The 23,256-nt window shown below is 47.0% G+C and overlaps 1 long non-coding RNA gene across 1 annotated transcript; it reads left to right on the plus strand.

Annotated features, from left to right (window-relative positions):
* The first annotated feature begins 1,918 nt into the window (after positions 1–1,918).
* On the plus strand, positions 1,919–22,931 carry LOC102159128 (uncharacterized). Its single transcript, XR_014811337.1, has 4 exons — positions 1,919–2,502; positions 4,095–4,295; positions 19,750–19,949; positions 21,054–22,931. It is a non-coding gene; the product is annotated as an uncharacterized LOC102159128 (long non-coding RNA).
* The last annotated feature ends 325 nt before the right edge of the window (positions 22,932–23,256 follow it).

Below are 23,256 nucleotides of genomic sequence, written 5' to 3' on the forward strand. Positions count from 1 at the left end.
TGAAGTTCTGAAGTAACCATATATGTTTCATATATTACTTACAATATACATATGCCCCAGAGGGATAGCAAGCTTTAAAGACAATGCTTTGCAAAATAAACTGATTATTCCAGAACCTACTTCCCAAAGATACTAATACTAAAATTACTATTCACTAGCAGCACATTCAGAATCTTGTCCCGTCATTCATCCTCTAACAAATTATTGGAGCTCTTGACAAAGATGGGTATTTTTATTTAGAAAATTTAATGTTTATGCCAATACTCTTTCAATGTGGTTAGCCTTTTATTTAAAGCACATTAAAAAAAATAATTTCCAAGTTACTTAACTCCTGACTTGTGCCCTTTTCCACTCACTGTGCTGCACTTGAAAAAACAAGCAACAAGAAGACAACTGAAAATCAGGATTGTGACGACTCAGAAAAGTCAAAGGCCAAAGCACCGCAAGAAGCACAGACTCCAGAGTAATACTGTTGAATCAGATGAACGCTTTTAAATCGTGATAGTCACAATACTTCAGACTTAGATGAGTCAGTAATGTGCCCCTTTCAGCAGGACTTTTCCTCCCAAAAGCACAGGTTGAACTCTACAGCAAGGACTCTCCGCTCGTCTCGGTTTTTGCAAATCTTCAAGCTATTAAAGATACATTAAGTGGTTAGTTAGCTCTGTACCGCGGGCAAAGCCACCAGGCAGCTCAGCTCTTCTGGACAATCTACAAAAAAATCTACTATGCTAACTTGAAACATACACTGATTTCCCAAAGAAGATTTAAAAACCCTTAAGAAAGGCTCCTTTGCAGGGTCCAGGCGATCTGGCACAAAAACACTGGAGAGGAGGGGTGGGGGGAAAGATGGCCTCGGTCACCGGCCCCTGGGGACCCAGATCTGGTCACCTGCCAGTAAACACGAACAATTCTCGAAGGGCGCGCCCCAGAGGCTCGCACTTTCCTGCCAGCACAGACGGCCCGGCTTCCTTCCCTCCTGGCCCCCTCGAAGGTGTCCATCGAGGAGGCCCAGCGCAGCCACCGCCACCACCGGGTCCCGAGGATGCTCCCGGGACGGGGCTGCTGATCCCGCACCACTGCCGCGTGCGTTAACAGGACCTGTCAAAGCCCCGCTCTCCGCGGGCCCGGGGCGAGCGGCGAGGACCGGCCCCACGCCCGCAGCGGAGGCGCCCGCGTCCCTATCCGGTGCCTGGGCGACCGCACAAAGTCCCTCCGAAGCGCCGACTCGGGACGGGCGCCGGGGTCGGGGAGGCGCAGAGCCCGGCGGGGTGGACGCCAGCCCCGCAGGCCGCGCCGTCCAGGACCAGGCGAGGCCGCGCCATCTGCCCGCGCCGGTCCCCCCACCGCGGGGCCCAGGCCCGGGCGCCCACGCGGGCCTCCGCGCAGAGGCGGGCGCGGGGCCGGGCGGAGCCGCTCCCCGCCCTGGACACAAAGCGGCTCCGCGGGAGCACGCCTCACCTGCAGCACGGGGCGCCGCGGGCCTTCGAGAACCATCGGACCCCGCTTCGGCGCGCGCGTCACAACCCAGGCCTCCCGGTGCCGCCCGGCGCCGCCGCCGCCGCCGCCATTTCCTCCCGCTCGCCGTCGCCTCGTCCCCGCTGTCAGGTTACTCCATTCACCTGGGCCTGGAGCAGCCTGCGCCGCGCCGCGCCGCGCCTCCGCCTCGACCCCTCCCGCCGGCGCCTGCGGAGACTGCGCAGCGGCCGGCTCGCCCGCAGCCCGCGCAAGGCCCGCGGCAACGGCGCACAGCAGCTTGGAGAATCCCACCCGCGCCCGCACCGCCCCCTCCGCGCCCCCACGCTCCGCTCGCCCCGCGCCGGCATGAGAGCGAGCCTGTGATTGGGCAGAGCGCGGCGGTGAAAGGTTAACCCCGGCCCCCCAGCCACTCAGGAGCCGGGAGACAGTGGACTCGCGCGGTGGAGGCCCAGGCGGCGTTTGCGGCCCAGAGCCCAGACCCAACCCGGACGTTCCACCGCCTGCGGCTCGGCACTTTCGCGGCCCTGCAAGGGCCCGCGGGCCGGGGCTGCGGACGCTCGCTTGGCTCGGCAGAATCTGCTGGCTCGCGGAATTCGCCCGCCTCCATTGTTGCCCCTTCTGGCACCCACATCCCCGGAACGTGGCCCTGCCCCACGGCCGTAATTGTTCTCCGAAGGGCTCGGCGCTCCTTTTACCAGCCCTTCCCCTTCTTAAAGGACTTTCCCATTCGCCTGCTTTTCCCCCCCGGGTTAGTGGTGCTGGGCCCCCCGCATTTGGGGTGACGACTCATCCCACCCTCACCCCCGTCTCGCAACTGAGATAACCTGCACATGAGAGGGGGCAGCGGCCCCATTTATGCGAACTGTTCATTTGCTTAGATCGGAACCGTGTGTTTTGTGGCTGTGAGTTAAAACGTGGAGGTCCAGGAAGTGACTGGCTAAAGGCAAATCCTATGACTTTATCCCAAAATGTAGGCCCGTCTTCCAGATGACTCACGTGGTACAGTGGCTTACTCCAGATGAGGTATGGTAACAGCAGCCACGCTTCTAAGAATTAGCACTTAGCACCTGCTATATTGAGCACTTAAAAGTATGGCTAGTCCCAGTGGAGATATGATAGCTGATACTCAGATGTATGTATTCTTTATCCAAAAAGAGAATGCAGAACCTCTCCCTAACGGGTATGATATTGATGACAAGTTGAAGTGATAGTGTTTTTGGTATATGGGGATAAATAATGGTTTCGTTTGCTTTTATTTTTTTGGTGTATGTACTAGAAATAGAAAGTGTTTAAAGTCGTATGTGACTCGCACTATATTGCTGTTGGGCAGGCTGTTGTAAGGTTTGATTTTTATGTGATTTTTATGCTGTAAATGCCCCCCGTTTTAACAGAAGAAGAAGGTGGATAACCTCCAGCAAGGAAGCCGCTATTAAGTGAACAACTGAGGTTTGAACCCAGGCAGTCTGGCTTCAGGGCTGGTGTATTCAGTCACTGCAGTGCTCACTTTTTGAGCACGTCGTTACTGTGAATTGGCTAGAAATTTCACATAAAAGCATGTTTGTGGGTAAAATTAGGCAGTAGTCAGAATGTTCTGGGCAGACCTCCGTAAAAATAACATGTTTTTATATATCAAGCACTTATATTGCACTGGGGGCAACAGACCTGCCTAGTAATGTTAAGTAAAGGCTTTTTGGAGAGATCTTTTATGAGAAGGATGACAGCCGAGGATGGGAATAGGTAACTGGAGGTCACTAGCAGCGGAAGTGGGTGGGCAGGTAAAATTCTCAGCCCTCCTGCTATCCTCTCAGTCTGTCAAGACTAGCTGAGCTTCTCCATCAGCAAGTTTGTCTGATTTTCATCAGGGTGTTTTGAATTTTTAAAGTAAGTCGTACACACATATGGTTCGTTAGTCAGAAAACATAGAAAGGTGTACGGTAAAAAGAATGCCCTACACCTGTGCCCATGCTCCATACAGGTAACCACTCTTTCTTGCTCATTCCCCTAGAGAATTTTTTATGCAATACAAGCCAAGACAGTCCTCGTTTACAAATAGGATAGGCTGCCATACGTATTTACTATACCTTGCTTTTTTTAACTTAATACATCGAGAATATGTGTCTGTGGCAATATATACAAAACTTGCTGTTTTATTCTGTCCCCATATTTTATTGCAGGGATGTGCCCATAATTTATTTAAGCAGTTCTCTATTGACAGACATTTAGACAGCCAGTCTTTTGCAATTAAGCATTGATCCATTTGGAACTGATTCAGTATATGGGGTGAGGTATATGAATCCAAATTTTTTTTTTTTTTCCAGATGGCTATATAGTTTGCCGTTTCTTGACCATTTGTTGAAGAGTTCACTTCGAGACTGTTTTGTTCCGATGGCCTATCTATTCATGCTCCAGTTGCTGGTTTGTTTTAAATTCAGAGACATAAAATCTTGTGAGGGATAGTGTTTCACACTTTGTTTGGATCACTTGAAATCTTAGAGCTAATATTTCAGCCCGTGTGAAGCAACGGTTCAGTACCATGTGGTATGCATTTTCTGTGGGCTAATTTTTATTTTCCCTTTGCCCTGATTATTTCCACAATTTGTTTTATTTTTTTGTAGAACAAGCCAGAATATAAATATACCTTTGTTTAAGACTCTCTGTTTGCATGTAACGGAAACCAACCTGAAACGGCTTAACCAAAAGGGAAGAATTTATCATAAGGATGTAGGAACTTCTTACAAATGCCCAGAGCAGGAAGACAGCTACCTCCTAGCAAAAGACTAGAACCAGGAGTTGGAAAACTTCCAGGAACCCAAAAGGTACTCTCTGTAATCCTCCTTCTGTGATTATTTTCTGGGTGTCTGCCTCCTTGTGCATCTCTCTCTCTCTACTGACTGGTTCTCTCTGCTTTTCCACCTACACAGGAGAATACAGCCACCTCCACATTCAGCTAGGAAGTCAGCTCGGTGTGGGCGTCAGAGCCCAAACAAGGAGGGTAGGGAGGCGGTCCTGCAGAGTCAGGTGACTAATCAAAGACAGGGGGACTACACAAAGAAACACTATGTCAAGGATAATGGGAGCCAGATTTCTCATTCTTAAAATACAGGAAAGGGAATAGCAAGAAGCTTGAGGGATTGCATTGGAATTGGAAATACTGATGTGAATACGACGTTTGCAATATGTGTAGATATAAAAATAAATATAAATGTGAAAGTATCATATCGATAAGTCTGGAACACCTTACTGGGCTGGAGGGTATGAAAACGCTCAAGGAATGACAGAGACACTTAAAAGGGACAAAACAGTCAGCTTGAAGGGGCTCCCATTGACCAAATATGGGACAATTTGAGCATCAAAATAAATGACGATAGGGTGTTCCCCTAGAGGCACAGGGGGTTGAGGATCTGGCATTGTCCCTGCTGTGGCTCAGGTCACTGCGGTGGTTGGGGTTTAATCCCTGGCCTGGGGATCCCTGGCCATGCTGTGGGCGGGGCCAAAGAGAAAAAACAAAAAACTATGATGGTAGGAGATTCTCTTGCATGGAATAAAATAGACTACATGAATCCACAGCGTATTTTTTAAATAAATAAGTAAATAGGAGAAAGAGACAACTCCAACTTAGAGTAGCATGCAATTAATAAATGTAAAAGGAATAATGGAATTAGAAAATTGCCATTTGGCCATCATCAGACCAGAAATATGAATGTTTGCTAAACCTAGCAGGTAAAAGTTGAACAAAGGATGAGATATTTACATAGGTTCAAAGCACCTCCCCATAAAATTCTTCTTCTCGTTAAAAAAAAAAAAAAAAAAAAAAAAAAGGTGAGAAGTTTCCAGAAGAGGATCTAGCAGAGACCACCTTATGAAGTATTCAGAGTTAAATGTCATGCTGGGAGTCACACACACACCTCACTGGAGCCATGAGGCTCGACTGTATTATTATTGGGGGAAACTTACATGCAGAAAGGTGGCAGAAGGCACCCTGTCCCCAGAACTTTCATGATTGCACAGCACAGGCCAGGCATGGCTATTGCGTATGTACCACGGTCAAGTTTCCAGGCTGCAGTTCCAGCAGGACAAGGCCTGCTTCAGCCAACAGCTCCATGTACAAACAGAGACGGAGCCAAGCCCGACAGTTTGCCCCTCCCCCATGCTGCATTAATATTTATATGCTGGCCTAACTGGGCGTAGGGAGTTCCTAGTTTCTCTAAATGGTAAGAACCACATCCAGGGAAACCCCATGTACAGTGCTAGGAAATGGCCACACCAAGGGCCAAGATGTGCCCCGAGGATCCTGAGTGTAGCTGTGCCCACCCTGCCCAAGATCTGGTCTCCCCACCAACCTACTCAGTGCAGCTTAGCCAGCTCGCACCTCTGCTATGCAGAGAGGGACAGAAACCAGCCTCCAGGCCCATCCAGGTTTGTCTCTGTGCATTATTGTCAGAAGGGAAGGGACAGGTCAACCTTGGTGCCATAACATCACTTCTGCAATATTTCTGCCAGAAGCACAATCTTGAATCTTAATAGGAAACGTCAGACAAACTCAGACTGAGAGAGAGTCTACAAAATCACTGGCCTATATAATCTTCACAAATTTTAGATTATGATGGTCAAAGAGGGACTAAAAAGCAGTTTTAGAATGTAAGTGCAATGTACAGTGTATAGTCCATATTTGGCTCTTTTTGCCCTCAAAGTGTTGTGTTTTGGGGTGTTTTTTGTTTGTTTGTTTTTGTCTTTTTAGGGTCACACCTGCAGCATATGGAGGTTCCCAGGCTAGGAGTCGAATCAGAGCTGCAGTTGCCGGCCTACACCACAGCCACAGCAACAGCAGATCTGAGCCGGGTCTGTGACCTACACCACAGCCCACAGCAACGCCAGTCCTTAACTCACTGGGCGAGGCCATGGATCAAACCTGCATCCTCATGGATCCTAGCTGGGTTTGTTACCGCAGAGCCTCAGTGAGAACTCCTCAAAGATGTTATTGGTATAACCTGTGAAAAGCGGATGGCATCTCTGGGTGAAGGGCGTATGAGAATTCTCTGTACTTATGTCTTAGTGAGGGTTCCCCAGAGAGACAGAACCAATGGCAAAAAGACAAAAAAAAAAAAAAAAAAAAAAAAGGAGTTCCCGTCGTGGCGCAGTGGTTAATGAATCCGACTAGGAACCATGAGGTTGCGGGTTCGGTCCCTGCCCTTGCTCAGTGGGTTAAGGATCTGGCGTTGCCGTGAGCTGTGGTGTAGGTTGCAGACGCGGCTCGGATCCCACGTTGCTGTGGCTCTGGCGTAGGCCGGTGGCTACAGCTCCGATTCGACCCCTAGTCTGGGAACCTCCATATGCCGTGGGAGCGGCCCAAAGAAATAGCAAAAAGACAAAAAAAAAAAAAAAAAAGAACCAATGGGAGGGAGGGAGGGAGGAAGGAGGACAAGAGGAGATTTATTATAGGAATTGGCTCCCAAATGCAGTTATGGTGGTAGAACCCTCCCACAGTCAGTTGTCTGAAGCTGGGGGACCAAGAAAGCTAGGGGCACGATTCAGTCTGGTCCCAAAGGCCTGAAAACCAGGGGGCTCTTTGTGAAAGTCCCAGAGCACGAAGGCCAACAAGCCAGGAGTGCCGTGTTCCCCGGGCAGGTGATGACAGCTGTCCCAGCTCAGGAAAAGAGAGGGAATTTGCCGTTTCTTTGCCTCCTGGTGCCTTCCGGGCCCCCAACAGCTTGGGTCATCTCTCTCCACCTTGGTGAGAGTGAGGGGTCTCTTCACTCAGTCTACTGAATCAAAGGCCAATCTCTTCCAGAAACACCTCACAGACACCCCCAGAAATAATGTTTTACCAGCTACTGGGTATCCCTTCCACCAGTCCGGTTGACACATAAAATTAACCATCACAGATTCCCTGTGTCTTTTATGTGTGGAATTATTTTCAAATAAAAAGTAAAAGTTAAAATTAAGAAAAACCAAAACGGTGGAAAATTCTGAAGACTTTGCAAAAGACCCTCTAGAACTAACACATGAGTTCACCAGGGTCAGGCCCACTGGACACAAGGTTCATATGCAAAAACTTTATGTATATTTGTAAATAGTATCCATAAGAAATAGAAATTGAAAATTTTAAATATCACAGTGGTACCAAAACCATGAAGTAGTCAAGGATAAATCTAAAAATATGCACAAGATTTTTACATTGGAAAGTACAGAAGAGTTCCCTGGTGGCCTAGCAGTTAAAGACGCAGCATTGTCACCACTGTGGCTTGGGTTCAGTCCCTGGTTCGGGGAGTTCTGCATGCCACAGGCACAGCCATGAAAAAAAGAAGAAAAGTATAGAACATTGCTGAGAGAAAGCAACGAAGACCTAAATAAATAGAGATACTATGGAACAAAGATCCAGTATCATAAAAATGTCAGTTCTACCCAAATTGATCCATAGATTCCAGTCAAAATCCCATCAGCCATTTTTGGGATAGAAGTTTATAAGTTGACAGGTTGGGCATTCCTGTCGTGCCTTGGCAGAAACAACCTGACTGGTATCCATGAGGTCGCCGGTTCAATCCCTGGCCTCACTCAGTGGGTTAAGGAACCCACGTTGCTGTGGCTGTGGTGCAGGCCGGCAGCTGCAGCTCCAATTAGACCCCTTGCCTGGGAGCTTCTGTATGCTTCAGGTTTGGCGCTAAAAAGCAAAAATAGTAATAATAAGTTGACTGGTTGGAGAATGCATCTACTTCAAGACTTACTGTAAAGCTGCAGTAATCAGGTGGTATGGTTTTGATATAAAGACAAACATCTGGATCAATGGAAAATAATAGAACATCAAGAAAATCAGTCGATTTCTGCCAAAGATGACAAGGCAACTCAATGGAGAAAGGATAGCAGTTTCAACAAATAGTGCTGGGATAATTAGACATTGAAAGACGAAGAAGGAGCAAGAGAGGGAGAGGGAAGGGGGAGCCCAAATGCATCATAAGCTTAAGTGAAAAACCTAGAAGTCTAAGACTTTAAGAAGAAACTTTGGGAGAACATCTTTTAAACCTTGGGTTAGGAAAAAGTTTCTTTGATAGGAAAAAACTATGAACCAGGAAATTTTTCGAATTCATAAATTGGACTTCTCAAAATTTTAAACTTCTGCTCTTTGGAAGACACTGCTGAGAAAATGAAAGACAAGCACAGACTGGGAAAGATATTTTAAAATCTATATCTGATAAATTATTTATTTCCAGAATATATAAAGAACTCTTACAACTCAATAATAAAAAAGAAAACCCAGCTACCAAAAAAAAAAAAAAAAAAAAAAGGCAAAAGATTTGAGCAGAAACATTACCTGTGAAAATATACAGATAGTAAAAAACATATAAAACGATCCTTGACATCATGAGTCATTAGAAAAATGCAAATTAAAACTAGGCGTTCCCACTGTGACACAGCAGGTTAAGAATCCTACTCTTGGGAGTCCGGCTCGGATCACTGCAGAGGCACGGGTTCGATCCCTGGCCTGGTGCAGTGGGTTAAAGGATCCAGCGTTACCACAGCTGTGTCATAGGCCTAGATCACAGCTATGGCTCAGACCCTGGCCTGGAAACTTCCATGTGCCATGGGTGCCGTCATAAAATGAAAAAAAAAACAAACAACAACAAACAAATCTACGTTGCATACTTATGAAAATGGCTATAAAACCTGACCTTATGGCCAAAAGGACTGATCAGAATATAAAACAATTAAAACTCCCCATACGTTACCATTACTGCTGGGAATGCAAATTACCACTTCGGAAAATAGCTTGACAGTGTCTTACAAAGGTAAATACATACTTTCTACGTAACCTAGCAGTCTCTCCCCTGGATATTTACCTTAAAGAAATGAAAGCAGATGTCCACAGAAAGACCTATATGTGAATGTTTATGGCAGCTTTATTCACAGTAGCCCCAAACTGGAAACAACCCAAATGTCTGAATTGGTGAAGAGAGAAGCAAAGTGTGCTTCATCCAGAGACTGAAATACTACACACCCGTAACAAGGAATGAACTACTGGTACGTGCAACACCACCGTCAAACCTCAAAAGCATTATGCCAAGTGAAAAGAAGCCAGACACAAAAGCTTACACCCCATAGGACTCCGTTTATATGGCATTCTAGAAAAGGCAAAACTTTAGGGAAAGAAATCAGATCTGCAGTTGCTAGGGGCAAAACACGAGGGGGAGGGGATTAACTAGAAAGGGACATCAGACAGAGGATGGGAGTACTCAGGCCAAGGGACCAGATGCCCAAGGCCCAGAGGCAAGGAAGTGGGTCTCATTCAGGGAACTGAAAGAAATCCAGTACTGACCTGGAGGACAGAGACGACAGATAGCAGGCTGGCACCAGAGCCCAAGGATCGTGTGTGTCCTGTTGAGGATTTTCTACTCAGCAGCTCCCTTCGTGGCTCAGTGGTTAATGAACCCGACTGGGATCCATGAGGACGCAGGTTCAATCTCTGGCCTCGCTCAGTGGGTTAGGGATCCGGTGTTGCCGTGAGCTGTGGTGCAGGTTACAGACGAGGCTCAGATCCCGCGTTGCTGTGGCTGGGGTGCAGGCCGGCAGCTGCAGCCGCGATTCAACCCCTAGCCTGGGAACTTACACATGCTGAGGGGGTGACCCTAAAAAACCAAAAAGAAAAAGGGATTTACTATTCAGAGAAGCCAGAAAAAGGATTTCAAGCCAAAGGTGATATGATCAGATAGATGTTTTTAAAAGTTAACTTCAGCCAGTGTAGAAAATGGGAGAAGAGCAAAATCCAAGACTTAACACATTTGCGAGACCATAAGAGCTGTGGTGCCTCTGATGAGGTTGGACTTAATGAGAGAGAGATTGAGCTGCATTGAGATATTTGGGACGTAAAAATGGGAGTGTTTTACTCTCCACTTTGTAGGTGTGGCCTCAAGATCACCGAGGTTCTGTTTTTCAGAAAGTTGAAGGTGCACTTAGCTCAGAACACTGCCAGGTATTAGAGCTTTTCATTCTGACAAAAGGGCCTTGTTGACCGTGGCTAAGATCAGCAGTCTCTGCCCTAGGGTTGTACTTTGGTTGTTATTTTTGGGGAGATACACCAGCTGCGCAAGTTCCCGCCCTTTTCCACGGTCCCAGGTCAGAACTAGATCATGCCTCTCTTCAGATTTAAGTGAAATGATCTCAGTATTTCGTGGCATTTCCTTTTCTGGGGTGACTTTTACTTCAATCTGTCTCTTGCCCTCCTATCAGTGCCGAGTCCCTGAAGCTTGTTGTAGAACTGAAGGACTTTGACCTTCAGCGTTTGCCGTCTCTTCCTGGGAACTTATCGAAAACGACACCCTGCTTTGCCCGGTACCCTGAATAGCTCGCCTCTGGAGTGTCAGTAGCTTTCCACGCCTTCAGGGGAAAATGCAGCCAAAAGATCACAGCCCTGTGGCCCTCCTACCAGTCCGTTACCACAGTATTCAATTGACTCCCCCTCCCCCAGCTGGAGCAAAACAGTTTCCCATATCTTAGCATCAGCTCTTTTTCATTTGGGAAGAAAATAATGTCATCTTAATTTCTACTGGATTGAATTGTCCCTTAGGAAACAGCGTCCACACAGCATTAGGACTTCTGATAATCTGATTTCTAAAGGAGCTTTGAATTACAGAACCAAGTTTGCCCATGCTTCTTTTAATGCAGTTTAACAGAGCTATAGACTTCAAAACGGATTTGAAATAACGTTCTCGCTCATTCCTTCTCTCTCCACTACCACTCAGCAACCCATTTGCCTAATAGACAAATCGATCCTTGTTTTTCCTCTTAGTTCTCACACTCAGACTTTCTTCCGTGCAGTTCTCTGACTTCCCCATGTGATACCAGTCAAGCAAATCAGAATAAGGTAACTACCAGGGTCGCTCCTTGCTGTGATGTCAATGTTAGTGTCTCCGCAGATGTACACGTTGAGATCCCAAGGTGATGGTATTTAGGAAGTGGGCCTTTAGGGTGATTAGGTCATGAAGGTGGAGTCCGTCTATAAAAGGAGCCCTAGGAGTTCCCTGGTGGTCTAGTGATTAAGGATCTGGTGCTGCCACTGCTCAGGCCCAGGTCACTGCTGGGGTACAGGTTCAGTCCCCATCCTGGGAACTTCTGCACGCGCTAAGTACAGCCAAAAAATTTTAAAAAGGCCCCAGAGAGTTTGCTTGTCCCTTCCTTCCAGCATCTGAGGACACTGAGAAATCTGCAGTCTGCCGCCCACAAGACAGCATCTTCTGGAACCCAGGCAAGCTAACGCCATGGTTTTGTTGATGTCCAGTCTCCAGAAGGGAGGGAATTGATTTCTGTCATAAATATGAGGCTGTGGTACTTTTGTTACAGCAGCCCGAACAGACTAAGACTCTCCTGTGTCCACCCAGTGCCTGGGAGCACGTGGACAGGCTGGATGTATTCGCTTGCTAGTGTTGCCATAAGCAGATACTTCAGACTGGGGGGCTTAACCCACAGAAGGTTACTCCCTCAGTTCTGGAGGCTGGAAATCCAAGATCCAGCTGTCAGAAGGTCTGATCGCTTCTGAGTGCTCCCTGCTTGGCTTGCGGAGGGCCGCCTTCTGCTTGACCTCACACGGGCTTTCCTCTGTGTGCCTGCGCCTTGGGTGTTTCTTTTTGTCTGTCCGGTTTCCCCTTCTTGTGGTGTCACTGTCCTATTGGATGCGGGCCCAGCACTCTTCCCCCGGTTTTCCTGAGTCACCTCCTTAAAGGCCCCGTTACCTTCAATACAGCCTTCCCCTGAGGGACGTGGGCTTCGGGTCTCAACATGAGGTTTACTTTGGGGAGGGTTGGTTTGTTTTCTTATTCCTCATTTTTTTTTTTTTTTTTTTTTTGCTTTTTAGGGCTGCACCCTCGGCATGTGGAAGATACGGAAGTCTCCAAGCTAGAGTCAAATCAGAGCTGCAGCTACTGGCCTACGCCACAGCCACAGCCATACAGGATCCGAGCCACATCTGCAACCTACATCACAGCTCACAGCAACACCGGATCCTCAAGCCACTGAGCAGGGCCAGGAATTTAACCCATATCCTCATGGATCCTAATCAGGTTCATTTGCCCTAAGCCACAATGAGAACTCCCAACATGTGAATTTTGTAGGGACATGATGCAGCCCATAATACTTCTGCCATCTACAGGCTCTCAGGATGCGTGGGACCGACCCCCAGAGTGCCATCCTAGCAAGAACACTGGTGGCAGCCACCTCCCTTGCCTGTTGGGTGTCCCATTATCACTTTCCCTCTTACCTAATAATTCAGAGCAAAAAGAGAGGCTCTTAGGCCTGAAGTCCCTGAAATCTCTCTAACCTTGAAGCTCATCTCTTTCCAGACCTAGGTGCACCTCTGTCCATTGCTTCTAGACCAGTTTTCCTAACACGCAGATCTGATCAGATCATTCCACTGCTCAAAGTCTTCAGCTTCACCCTGGTCCACACTTGTGAGCGTTGCACTCAAGGCCCCCGTGACCAGTTCCCCTCTGGGTCTCTGCCCTCACATCCTGCTCCCTGATCTGTTCCCGGTGTCCCAGCAAGACTGACCTTGTGCTGCTGTGAAAACACTCCTTCCAGAGGCAGGACGTTTGGGTCCCTGTGTTTTAACTCGTTGTCGTGGTTTTTTCTCTGTAGTTGTTGGAAAACCTTCTCCCCTTGTCTCTGCAAATCTCCTTGTCCTTGAGAACCTTTGAACACCGCCTCACCAGGTCACTTCCCAGACTCCTCTCCCCCAGAGCGAGTTAATGCACCCTCCTTGGTCTTTTCACAGTCCCGTCAGCCCCGAGGGTGGGCCCGACCACACTGCGTCTTCTCTCTGCCTCCTCCCCTCCCAGCCCACGTCCCCACTAGGCAGAGCTCCTCAAGGGCACAGATGGTGGTGTTCCTCTCTTACTCATCTCTCCATCTCCAGAGACAACACACAGCCAAGGTAAAAAAGAAAGGGAGGGAGGGAAAGAGAACAGAATTCAATTCTCTGGGACTTAAACACATATTCGCACATCACGCCATTATTGTGAAGATATCACCCTCTGTTTAAAGCTTAGCTAAAAGCACCTTTCGTCGTGCAGTTTCAAGGCAGGTTGCACAGTACACTAAGTACCCCGGAAGGCAGGGGCCCACGTCAGAGCGAAGCCCCACACATTGCTTTGTCTGTCCCGGACCAGCGTACTCGTTGGTAAGGGGATTCTCTTCCCCATGACCCACCTCCGACAGTGTAGTTTATGCAGTTCCAGGCACAGATCTTACCCTTCGCCTTGAAGCTGGGCATGTGAAGTCACTCTTCACCTGCTCCTGGCCACATGACCCCAGCCTGGCCAATCAGAAGCCTTCCCTGAGATTTTCTCCCCAGAATTAGTGAAGATGACTCCCTCTGCCTCCCGGGTCAGGCTGCTGTGTATGATCCCAGAAATGTGTTCCCTTCGTCTGGAGAGAGCCCATTCCAGCAGAAGCAAATAAAGCCAAGAAAACAAAAGCAGAAATGAGAGATGGAGGCAGGGAATGGAGGAGGAAGGAGAAAGAGAGCGATTGAGCCTAACCAAGTCATCTTAAATCTCTGGCTTCATCTCTTCCTGTCCCCATTGTTTTTTAAGCAATTTAAATTGCATCTCTGCCCTTGCAAGTAAAATGATTATGAATAATGATAAGCTTGAGTTTCCATTGATTCTTGGTAAGTTTTCCAGAAATCGTGGCCATGGAATAATAAGAAAGAGGCCAGGGTCTGTAGACAGATAATCTAGATTGGAATCCAGCTCCATCCCTTAGTAGACTGACTAAGCTTCTGTTTCCTCCTTTATAAAGTGGGAATAATAATAGTATCCATGACACAGGGTTGAGAGAATTCGATGAAATAATGTATGTAAAGTGGTTAGCCCAGGCACGTAGCAGGAAAAATTGAAATCAAAAAAGAGTAGCAACAAATACTCGAGCACCTTTTAAGTATAGGGATTCTCTCCCCTTTAACCATGTGCCACGTGCTCTGGGAATTGTGAGACTTGCACGTGGTCCATGCACCCAAGAGGCTTACAGCCCCCTCTGAAGGATTTTCAAAATATATAAGACATCCCAAGGTAGACCAAGATTATCTGCTAAAGAAGGACTATACATCAGATTTTTTTTTTTTTTTTTTTTGTTTTTGCTTTTTAGGGTTGCACCTGTGGCATATGGAAGTTCCTAGGCTAGGGGTCAAATCGGAGCTGCAACTGATGACCTACGCCACAGCCACAGCAATGCGAGATCTGAGCCACACCAATGACCTGCCCTGAAGCTTGCAGCAACACCAGATCCTTAACCCAATGATCAAGGCCAGGGATCAAACAAAACCTCATGGATACTAGTTGGGTTTTCAACCCACTGAGCCACAACAGGAACTCTTAATTTAAGAGAAGAAAGTTTGCTTCAGCATCAGAGAAAGAGGTTGACAGATTTTAAACCACAAGTGGAGTTTGCAGAGGTGGAGAAGAGTAGGGACTTGAATTTCCAGCAACGTCATAAAATTAAGGAGTTGGACATTAGGGATATGCAAACCACAACCACAGCAAGACAGCACTTCACATTTGTTAGGATAACTTTTATCAAAAAGGAAAATTATAAATGTTGGCAAGGCTGTGGAGAACCTGGAACTCCCAGGCATTGTTGGTGGGCATGCGAAACGGTGCAGCCACTGTGGGAATCGGTGTGGTGCTTCCTCAGAAAGTTGGGCGGAGCATGACCGTGGGACCCCACCGCCCCCCTTCTCGGTATGTATCTGAAAGAAATGAAGGCATTACTAGAAGTTCCTGTCGTGGCTCAGCAGTAATGGGCCCATGAGGATGTGGGTTCAATCCCTGACCTCGCTCAGCAGGTTAAGGATCCAGCGTTTCTGTGAGCTGTGGTGTAGGTCGCAGACACGGCTCAGATCCCAAGTTGCTGAAGCTGTGGGGTAGGCCGGCGGCTACAGCTCCAATTAGACCCCTAGCCTGGGAACTTCCATATGCCACAAATGCGGCCCTAAAAAGCGAAAAAAAGAGAAAGAAAGGAAAGAAAAAAGAAATGAAAGCATTACTATTCCTGTTCCACAAATGAGGTATTTGAAATCTAGGGAGCACTTCTTAATTTGCCCAAGTTTAGACAACCAGTAAGTGGGAAAGTTGGGTGTCAAGCATGAGTCTTTTGTGATTCCAGAATGTTCAGAGTGCAGAAGCCCAGGGCAAGTCCTAGAGACTCTGAGTAGGGCTGGGGTAGGGCCTGGGACCCTGAGGGTGTATGACGCCCCAGGAGTTCTGATTCAGGTGGTCTGCTGTGGATCCCAGTCGGGGAAGCCCTTCGCTCTCCTGCCCCTGGCACCTGCAAGGGCTCACAGTCCTTGCCCTTCCAGATCTGTGTTTGTCCTTTTCTCCCTGTCTTTTTGCCATTTCTAGTGCTGCTCCTGCGGAATATGGAGGTTCCCAGGCTGGGGGTCGAATCAGAGCTGTAGCTGCTGGCCTACACCACAGCCACAGCAACGCCGGATCTGAGCCGCATCTGCAACCTACACCACAGCTCATGGCAACACCAGATCCTTAACCCACTGAGCAAGGCCAGGGATCGAACCCACAACCTCATGGTTCCTAGTAGGATTTGTTAACCACTGAGCCATGACAGGAACTCCAGAACCATCTCATTTAAACTCAACTTTGTTTTCTGGGGTACTGGCCACAGTACCTGGCATGTAAGATGCTTCATCAAGTTTGTACATGGCTTAGGAATTCCTGTTGTGGCTCAGCGGTAACGAACCTGACTAGTATCCATGAGGATTTGGGTTTGATCCCTGGCCTCGCTCAGTGGGTTAAGGATCCAGCATTGCTGTGAACTGTGGTGTAGGTCAAAGACCTGGCTTGGATCTGGCATTGCTGTGGCTGTGGTATAGGCTGGCACCTATAGCTCCGATTCAACCCCTAGCCTGGGAACTTCTGTATGCATTGGGTGCAGCCCTCAAAAGACCAAAAAAAAAAGTGTGTATATAGCTTATAGTTGTATTTTCGTGACGTAAGAGGGTGCTGCCAGAAAAGACTGCAGTCCAGTGGCTCATGGCAGAGAAGCTACTTCTTAGTTGATTGTTCATCACAGCTTGTTTGAATGGATCAGTCTGGGGGGAGGAGTGTGGCAATTAAAAAAAAAATAAACACCAAAGCTAGCTACTCAATGGACGTGGTCTCTGGGGGGGTAGCTTTGAGAACGCTCCTTCCTCTGACTGGCATGCCCTCACCCTACCTCCTTCTGTGCCTGGGTGACTACATTCAAAGTTCAGGGTGCAGCTGAGATGTCACTTGCAGGCAGCTCTCCCTAAGTCCCCAGGTAGGCTCCGTGCTACTGCAGCCCTGGCATTTAGCACTCCCCTAGCACTATGTTCGTCCACCTAAGCCCACAGCCCCTCGGGAGCTGGAAATGTGCCACGTTCCTCGTTGTGCCTCTTGTACTTTGCACCACTTGAGGCACAAAGCAGTAGCTCAGTACAAGTCTGCTGGGTGAATGAACCGCAAAGGAAAAGACATCTGTCTTTTTTTTTTTGTCTTTTGTCTTTTGTTGTTGTTGTTGTTGCTATTTCTTGGGCCGCTCCCGCGGCATATGGAGGTTCCCAGGCTAGGGGTCGAATCGGAGCCATAGCCACCGGCCTACGCCAGAGCCACAGCAACGCGGGATCCGAGCCGCGCCTGCAACCTACACCACAGCTCACGGCAACGCCGGATCGTTAACCCACTGAGCAAGCGCAGGGACCGAACCCGCAACCTCATGGTTCCTAGTCGGATTCGTTAACCACTGCGCCACGACGGGAACTCCCATCTGTCCTTTTAAAGTGACTGTCACTTAACTGGCTCTTGAACGGATACCAAAGGATACAGGCTAGGCTGCGACTACTTGCCACAGACTGACTGACCTCAAGGCCAGAGTCACTAGAATTTTATCCCTAGGCTGTGCTCTCCCAAAGCCAACCCATAACACATCCAGGTTCGCTGACATATGGGGCTGCCACATAGACACTGGGGAAAATTCTCAAGCAAGTTCTAAAGTGGGCAAAGCTGTCTTCAGCACTCTCAATGGGGCTTTCTCCTCTCGGACACCCTTTTTTCAGTACGCCCCGCTGCTCCTTGGAAAATTCAGCCCTTCCTCCAGAGTTCCCTTCCCCAAGTAAAAACATATGCTCCAGACTCAGCCCACTCAGTTAGGGTGACTATCGGATGTATTGTCAAAATTTGGGCAGTAGTGAAATGGGACACTGGTTTTTTTTTTTGTTTGTTTTGTTTTTGTTTTTGTTTTTTTTTTGTCTTTTTGCCTTTTCTTGAGCCACTCCCTCGGCATATGGAGGTTCCCAGGCTAGGGGTCTAATTGGAGCTGTAGCCACCAGCCTACACCAGAGCCATAGCAACGCAGGATCCAAGCTGCATCTGCAAACTACACCACTGCGCATGGCAACCCCGGATCCTTCACCCACTGAACAAGGCCAGGGATCGAACCCCCAACCTCATGGTTCCTAGTCGGATTCGTTAACCACTGTGCCACGATGGGAACTCCTGAAATGGGACACTATTAAAAATAACATCAGAACAGCACACATCAACTGGCACTATGCTAGGCGAGCAAGAAGTATAGTCAGCCCACTATGTGTTCTGAGACTTAGCTCCTCAGGCCCCATTTGTAGACAGTTTATTGATTCAGGCAAAGAGAAAACAGGACCCTGTGAAGTGTTAATAGATAGTGGTGGCTTATCATCCTTCTCTGGGGTATGTATTAGTATCCTGAAAGATATTTCTAGAATCACGATGATTTTAATTCCAAAAGGAAGAATCACCAATGGTAGTATTTCCGCTACTGAGAGAGCCTGGGGGTATGGTGACTGTTTGGAGTAGGGAAATGAAGACAGGGGAACAGTAGAAGAAAAGAATAATTTAGGTAGAGGTGTTTCTGTACACCTCATTAAAAAACGCAACATAGAAACCACCTCTGCCTCCCCTACGGCTCATCTTACATCTTCTCACCTGCACTGTTGACTCTGATGCCCTTAATTGCAAGTCCTCCTGGATCTCAGCAGTGGACCAGTGGGAAAGGGCAGAAAGTAGGAACCGGAGGTGGTGGTGGGGGGCTTACAAAAGTGGGGCACCTGTAAACTGGAGTCAGCAAGGTTCCCGGATCCAAAAGATGTTGACAGGTGTGGGCTTGATCCAGGAGGGCTTGATCTGCGGCTTGGAGCCCAGCAGCAGATGAGGTTCTCGGCATCATGACTTCACACAATTTTCTAGTTTGTGATTCGGTTCCAACTGGAAAATGAGGATATTTGGAAAATAGCTTGGGATTCCAAGGAATGAGAGAGAAAGGGCTGAGCAAACTATCCAAGATCTAGCCCAGCTGACAGGGCTCAGGGCTGTCCTTGAACCTTTCTTTGCCTGAAGAACTAGGAGGCAAACCAAGAACTTGGGCAGAAGCCCAGAACCATAGATGGGGGGCAGACAAGGCTGGAATATGGAGGAAATTTTCAAAATGGTCATCAAACAGGGGCTACTGACCAGCCACCAAGCTTAGAGCATCACTGGTTCCAGTGGCTGGGGTAGGCCTCCCAACCCCCAGTGCCCAACTTCCCCAGCGCCCAGCCTTGAGGTTGCAGGAAAGGAAAAATAATTTTCTTTCTACCTTCCGAGTTCTTAGTTAAGGCCCTCATAATAAAAGATAGATTAGCAAGAAAAAAGCAAGTTTTTTTTTTTTTTTTTTCTTTTTGGCCAAGCCTGCAGCGTATATGGAAGTTCTCTGGGCACAGCTGTGACCAGAGCCACTGAAGTGACAACACTGGATCCTTAACCTGCTGCATCATAAGGGAACTTGGAAGAGCAAATAGTTTGTTAAAAACGGCAGCGCATATCATGTGGGAGAAGCCTAAACCCCAAGTCACTCAAAATGGTGACTTAGAATTCCAGTGATCCGGCATCTTCAATAAAAATGATAAGCTTGTTGAGCAATGACAGGACAAAGAAAGCAGTTTCAGGCTTCCAAGGCAGGCACACCTGGCAGGTGGGCAGGTAAATACATGAGAGGAAACTAATAGACTGAGGTTTGTTTGCACGAACCTCTGGCGCTACCTCTGGGCTGATAAAAGTGTCTCTTTCCTCCTCATCCATGGAGGGTACCTTTCTCAGGGGAGTTTTATCTCCTGCTTTTAGGAAGAAGAAGGAGGCTCAGCATGTCCTTCATAGCTGCTGTTTCTTAAGTGCCTTTAATTCAAAATAATCAGTCTGCCAAAGTGGCATATTTTGTGGTCACATGTTCTGGTTTCCTTCGCAGGGTAAGTGGCTTCCCCAGAACCTGGCTTCTGCAGGACACAGTGGTCAGCAGCACCTAGCACCTAGCACCCAGCACCTTCCGCTGGTGATTTCATAGTGCCTCCAAGGAGGTACCTCTCCGTAAATGGCTTTCCCAAGCACCCAGAGGATGGATTTCCAGCAAGTTCCACCAGGATGACATCACAACTATTCTGCCATCCGGTAAGCCTGTCCTGCCCTCTGACAATTTCCAGATATCAGCTCTCAGCCCTTTTTATACCCGCCCTATCCTTCAGCGTTCTCTTCTGACTCGTCAATCGCTCATGACACCAATCTCTGTTAACGGTTAATAATTCTTTATATTAAAGTTTCCCCTTTCCAACTTCCCTGTGGTTTCTGTCTTCTCATTGGACCCTGATTAATTCAGAATGTTTGACCCCCAGAGCCTGGGCATATACTGCAATGGGGCATGTGGCCAAGCACTGTTAGTGCCACGCAGTCGCCATTCTCTCACTCTGTTAGTGGTGGGGTCCTGAAACTAGGTTCACAGACCCCAGATGTTCTTTGGGGAGAAGTCAGGGTATCCTCGCGCCAGGATGAGGAAAGACAATCGCATTGCCCACTACCCACTAACTGAAATTTAGCGTTTCCGTCAATTATGAATGTAGGTGATAATCGCAGCAGGATTAATACTACCTGTGACTTTGTCACTAGAAGGAATCGCAGATATTTTAACCCCATTACAATTTCAGATACTTTGAAATTTCACCGATGCTCATTATGACTTTGAAGTTATAGTAGTTATTAGACTGGCTGCCATATTTGCTATTAATGCAATAGCATGAAACACTATTGCAATATTTCACAATGATTTTTAATGCAATTATTTTTAAGTTTTTTTTATTAAAAATTTGAGAATTCTGTGAAGCAGTTTTGCCAGATTGACAAAGGGTCCGTGGCGTAGGAAAGATTAAGGACTCCTGCACTGTGATGGTAGAAGTGTTAGGGAGGCATATGCAGAGCCAACTAAATGCTAAATTTCCCAGCATCCCTGGTAGCTGGTGTGGCCATGTGACCAGGTTTAGGTTAATGAGATGTGAACAGAAATAATTTTAAGATGGGACCTCCTCTTTTCTCCCTTTCCTTGGGGCTAGAATAGGGTGGGGAATAGAGTGGGGACTAGAAAAACAAATCTGTTATTTTATTTTATTTTATTTTATTTTATTTTATTTTATTTTATTTTATTTTATTTCCTTTCCTTTCCTTTCCTTTCCTTTCCTTTCCTTTCCTTTCCTTTCCTTTCCTTTCCTTTCCTTTTTTGGCCAGCCCACAACATACGGAGTTCCTGAGTGGAGGAGCAGATCCAAGCCACAGTCTCACCCTAAGCTTCAGCTGCAGCAATGCTGGATCTTTAACCCACTGTGCTGGGCCTGGGATTGAACCTGCATCCCAGTGCTTCTAAGATGCTGCTGATCCCGTTGCTTCATAGCAGGAACTTCCCAGATCTGTCATTTTAGATGAGGTGATAAAAGCTGCATGTTGAAGATGACAGAGCTACAAGATAGAAAGAATTTGGAATCCCAGGATCTTGAAGCCCCCATAGGAGCCTAAACTTAGGTGAGAAGTGTGATCTTGCATCTTGTTTATATCACTGGTCTTTTGGGGTTTGTTCTGGGAGATGAAACAGTATTTTAATACAAAAAGTCTGTGAAGTCTGTAGAAAATCTGAACAATATTAAAAACCAAATCCAAATTATTTGAGCTGAAACCTACCCTCTCTGCTAAATCAAGGTGGCTGAGCAAACTTCTCTGAAAAAGGGCAGCGTGGGCGATTTCTCGTCAGCTGCTCCTGGGTGGGCAGCTGACTGGCTCTTGTTCTTTGTGGATTCATGTGCCTAAGTGTCTGCCAAGAGTTCATTCTTCTCACCCCTTGGCTGGATAGTGTGACCAGTTTCCAAGTACGATACACTTTATATTTAATCCAAAAGAAGGGATTTTTTTCAAGAATTTTTAAAAATAATTGTTGATTAAAGTGTAGTTGATTTACAGTGTTGTATCAATTTCTGCTGTAAAGTGACCCAGTCCTACATATATGTACATTCTTTTTCTCATATTATCTTCTATCATATTCTATCCCAAGAGGTTGGATATAGTTCCCTGCGTTATAGAGTAAGACCTCATTGCTTATCCATCCTCAGTGGAACAGTTTGCATCTACTAACCTTAAACTCTGCACGCATCCTACCCCTCCCTTCCCCCTTGGCAACCACCGGTCTGTTTTCTATGTCTGTGAATCAGTTTCTGTTCTGTAGATAGGCTCATCTGTGCCACATTTTAGATTCCACATATAAGTGATATCATATGGTATTTGTCTTTCTCTTTCTGACTTACTTCACTTAGTATGAGAGTCTCTAGTTCTATCCACGTTGCCGCAAATGGGATTATTTCATTCTTTTTTATGGCTGAGTAGTATTCCATTGTGTAGATGTACCACATCATCTTAATCCATTCATCTGTCAATAAACATTTAGGTTGATTTTTTTTCCCAAGAATTTAATTTTTTTATTGTTCCATCCATCTATCCATTCATTTTTTTCATTCACTCTTCAACAAAGGTCTCTGGAGCACAGGCCATATTGTAAGATTCCCCTAAAGACTGGGGGTATAATGGCAAATAAGTCCTGGTGTCTGACTTTGGGAAATTCTCAGTCCAGTGTGAAGGTGGGGGATGAAAGTAAACCAGGTGTAGTAATACTCCAGTCTCTGCGGTTGCTGTGTGGACCAACACTGAATAAGCTACAAAGGTTCTGATTTAAGGTTTAATGATCTTTATGCAATGAGACAGGTTTTCTAGTGACATTTGCGATTCCAGTGATGTTTTGCTTAATATGAAGAAATCCAAATACATAACTTTCCTAAAGTTATCTATGACAGTATCTGAAAAAAAAAATCAGCAAAAGATGAGTTAGTTTTGAGATTAAAAAAGAATAGCAAAGAGTTCCTGTCATGGCTCAGCAGAAACAAATCCAACTACTATCCATGAGGATGCAGGTTCGATCCCTGGCCCCACTCACTGGGTTAAGGATCCAGCGTTGCCATGAGCTGTGGTGTAGGTTGCAGATGTGGCTCAGACCCCGTGTTGCTGCGGCTTTGGTGCAGGCTGGCAGCTACAGCTCTCATTCCACTCCTAGCCTGGGAACCTCCGTATGCTGTGGGTGCGGCCCTAAAAAAGAAAAAAAGAGACAGAAAGAAAAGAAAAAAAGAATAGTGATAATAGTGGTAAGAATAATAGATTACAGTAGATTACATGGATAGAATACTTTCTATGTGCCATTTGCTGTGCCAACAGGTACATCATAACCAAATGATCCTTCTCCGAGTATCCTGTCCTGTTTAAGATGTCACCCATGTCCAGTTACTAGCCCAGTGCTGTCCATTCCAGAGGTAGCTTTGAACTCCCTCTGTGATTCTGTTTTGTCCTCTGTATTCTGTCACTGCCCTGGTTCTGATCATCCATTTCTCTCCTGACC

Source organism: Sus scrofa, chromosome 7 (assembly GCF_054392235.1).
Source record: "Sus scrofa isolate SSC_HxYL_T2T_F1_AM1 chromosome 7, Sscrofa_HxYL_maternal_Yorkshire_Landrace_v2.0, whole genome shotgun sequence".
Lineage (NCBI taxonomy): Eukaryota > Metazoa > Chordata > Mammalia > Artiodactyla > Suidae > Sus > Sus scrofa.